The sequence below is a fragment of the Ochotona curzoniae genome, unplaced genomic scaffold, assembly GCF_017591425.1.
Source record: "Ochotona curzoniae isolate NIBS_2020 unplaced genomic scaffold, NIBS_Ocur_1.0 scaffold_4506, whole genome shotgun sequence".
Classification (NCBI taxonomy): domain Eukaryota; kingdom Metazoa; phylum Chordata; class Mammalia; order Lagomorpha; family Ochotonidae; genus Ochotona; species Ochotona curzoniae.
In genome coordinates this window covers 75,720,864-75,724,695 of record NW_024467119.1, presented here as the reverse complement: position 1 = coordinate 75,724,695, position 3,832 = coordinate 75,720,864, and the positions used below count along the sequence as shown (strand labels likewise).

At 40.8% G+C, this 3,832-nt stretch overlaps 1 non-coding gene across 1 annotated transcript; it reads right to left on the bottom strand.

Annotated features, from left to right (window-relative positions):
- Nucleotides 1–2,424: 2,424 nt before the first annotated feature.
- Nucleotides 2,425–2,531, bottom strand: LOC121147599. The gene has a single exon (XR_005882418.1). It is a non-coding gene; the product is annotated as a U6 spliceosomal RNA (small nuclear RNA).
- Nucleotides 2,532–3,832: the final 1,301 nt, after the last annotated feature.

Here is a 3,832-nt window from a genome sequence, read left to right as displayed (position 1 = left end):
TCAATCCAGGTCTCCCACATGGATGGTAGGAGCACAACTGCCCAATGATTTCCACCCCGCTCTCACAGAGTCTGCATCAGCAGGAAGCTGGAAGCAAGAATTGGAGCAGGAAATTAAACTCCAAGTAGTATGCAGGTACAATGTTGTGGAGTCCAGGCATCTTAGCCAGAAGGCCAAACACCCACCTCACAGGTAAGAGTTCTAGGAGTCTTGTATCACTTTGCCAAGGTGTGTTCAGAATGCTTGCACTATTTTATCATAAGATAATCACTGAGAAAGATGCCTGAGGATACCCAGGTATTTGAACTAAAATAGGAAAGAGTGGTTTCGTTGACAATGATATTAAGATCAGTCTGGAGGTTGTTTCTATGTTCTCATTGAAGGTAGACATGGTGCTAAACCAGACAGTAATCAAATATCCTGTTTTTCAAAAAAGATGTTTTCAACTTGAAACTCAGAGAGTGAAAGAGAAATCTTGCATCTACTGATTTACACCCCAAATGACCATATGGCCAGAGCTGAGCTGATACAAAGCCAGGAACCAGGAGCTTCTTCCAGGTCACCCATGACAGTGCAGGGGCCGAACTACTTCAATCATTCTCTGTTGCTTTTCCAAGCCATAAGCAGGTAGCTGGATAAGGAAGTGAAGCAGCCAGGATCCAAACTGGCACCCATATGGTATGCTGCCATTGCAGGCAGAGTATTAGCTTGCTAAACCATTGTGCTAGCTCCTGAAAATCTTACATTAATCAAAGGTCTCAAAGAGTCTCAAATGAGTGAAACACTCTTCAGCTAAAAATCAATAATGAGAACAAAATAACCACAACTGACCAGTCATGTTTTTACTTCATTGCATACATTCGGGTCTTAGTGGGAGTTTAAAAAAAAATTAGCCATTGTGATTCTTGCCTTTTGCCATCCCTGCTATGTATTTTCTCCCTCCCAGGCTTGATATTCAGGGGAAAATCTGACAGCTGAGCATTCTTAAGAAGTCATGTCAGCCAAGGAAGTAAATAAAATGCCTTGACTAGGAGCCACAGATTTACCCATAAAGGAATGCTTTAGAAAATAATACATTGCCTTCCTCTTTTCTGCAAGGGTGAAAGCATCAGTCATGTCCTGCTCGTTGCTTTAGGAAAACATGCAGCAGAGAAAGAAAAGGTGGTGGTGCCGTTGGATCACTACTGGCTCTTTTCTTTTTTTTTTTTCATTTTTCTGCTGTTGTTTTGTTTTGTTTGGGCAGGCTTAAAATCACATATTTTAGTGCCTACAACTTTTCCTGGTGGTTTAAAAGGCAGTGAGTGGTTACTTGGTCAGCCTGGTGACAGGGTGTAAGCTTCAGCCCAGAGCAGGCAAGGTTCCACCAACACTTCACTGAGAAAGTTCTGTGTTTCTCAGACACTCCATCTTGCAACAATTTTTCTATTAAAAGAGGGAGAGAGAGCAAGAGAAAAAACATACTCTAATATTTAAAAAAGGAAATGAAATTCAAAGAAGTATTTTTTCAGAAATAAACTTTTTCTGGGGTCAAAATCTGAATGGCAACGCAAGATAATGCAGGCAGTTTTGTTTTAGCAAGAATAAATTGTCAAAAGTTTAGCAACTCTGAGCACTCATAAATCATTTCAATTTTCTGAGGCTTTTGTAAGTTTTGATTGTTCAGAGATAAGAAAGATCTGGCTCAACTCTAGAGACATTTGGTGTTTTGTATTTTGTTTTGTGTCTGAATGATAGATGTGTGAACATGGGTGGTTTCTGCAAGGCTCCCTCATCATGCATTTGGACACATGAATGGGATCTAACAAATTGTCTCACACAGGATGGGCAAACTCCCATGACGCCAACCCAGGAATCGAGTTTCCCAGGAGGCAGCTCATAGCTGCTCTGTGACTCACCTCTGCAGATCCAGGGATTGTAGCAACCTCAGAAAACGAGGCAGAAATCTCAGGGTTTTTGTTTGTTTGCTTGTTGGTTGGTTTGGTTTTTGTTGTTGTTTTGGTTCTGAGTCCAGGGCATTCAGCGTATGTGTGGAGTTTTAATTCTTTGTGAACCTCTTCCTTCTGCTGTCCATTTCAAACTAGACTTCTGTCCTTACATGTCATTTCCACAAGTGAAGCCTGTGTTGCTGACTGGTTTGTTAAAAGCCAAAGTGGAAGGCTCTCCACGGTACAAAGTCTTATAATAAGGCGTTGCTTTCGAAATGTGAATCAGGAATCATCAGCCCAAAGTTTCTCTGCAGAGAAATGCTTTCTGTATCCAACTTCTTCTTATCACTTTGTACTAAACATTCAACAGTGCAGACTGCCAACAGGACTGTTGAGAATTTTTATGCCACAGTGTCCATTTTGCCTGAAAGCACCCTTTTTTTTTTTTTACTTTCTTTTTAAGGTCAACAACTGGTATGAATTAGAACAGCAGCCACAAAAAAATACGGAATTCTTCATGAATTTGCATGTCATCCTTGCACAGGGGCCATGCTAATCTTCTTTGCATCATTCCAATTTTAGTTTATGTGCTGCTGAAGCAAGCACATGCACCCTCTTTTAAATCCAACTCTGTGGTATACAAAAACACTGAGAAAATCTTTGAGAAAAATACAATTAAACTATGAATCCATTTGATGCAGACATTTTTAATGTACTTTTTGATGACTCCCTGTATTTTTAAAAGAATGGGGGATATTCACATTTTCAAAGCCAGGAAAATTGGACATCAGCTAAAGGTAACTGAATTATGGCATTTTATTAATTTTGTCCTATAGAACTTCAAACAGAAGGTATGTTTTCTCCTTTGCATGTTTTGTATTCTAAAGTTTTCAATAATTTACCTCTCATACGATTAGTCTTATTACAAGCCATCAGTGAGATCAACTGATTTGAGTGAATAGGGTTCTTAGAAGTTCCTTCATGTTTCTTTAACGTTTTTGCTTTGAAAGGAAGTGATAATAGTCTTCTAGGGGTTAAGGCAATAGGCTGTGACCTAGAAAGATAGTGCATTAAGATAAGTCTGCCAGTTTTAAAATGTGTGGTCCGTGTGCCAGTACAGTAAATGCATTTGGTTCCAATTTCCTCACATCACCTATCATTCTGCCTGAGTCTCAGATGATCTTCAACACAATACTAGAGTTGCCAAGGAAATAATGAAATATCTGGAGGAGGGTGGTAAAAACCAACATCCAGCAACAACATAGCAGCCTATAAGTCAACGAAGCCTGTTTGATTAGGCCTTTAATGAGCACTCCTACAAGTACCAGTGTCTCCATCTGGGAGTCTTTGGACTTAAAACAATAAATTACTAACTCAGCCAACAAACTCCCTCTCTCATCCTCTGAATCCAAACTGAGAAAAAAAGGAGGAAAAAAAACCTTAAAAACTTAAAAGCCAAATGTGTAAAAGAACAAAGCGATAGGCTGTGCCGTTTCCATACACAGCATCTCATCTCCCACCCAGAATTGCAACTTACACCAAATACAGGGCTGGGAGTAGCACATAAAGACCTCTGATAGCCATTCACCTGGAGCCAAGAGGCAGAATGCCACGAGGGAGGGCCTGTGTATAAACACAGAGAGGGGACCGATGCTGGGGCATAGGAATGAAGCTGGTACCTGTGCCACTACCACTCAATACAGGTGCCTATTTGAGACCTGGATGCTCCACTTCTGATTTGGCTGCCCGCTAATGCACCTAGGACAGTGGCAGAAGATGGCCCAAGAGCTTGGGCCCCAGCACCCACATGGAAAACCAAGGCAAAGCTCATGGCTCTTGATTGGCCCAGTTTTAGCTGTTGTAATCATTTGGAGAGTGAATCAAAGGATGGAACATCTCTCTTCCTC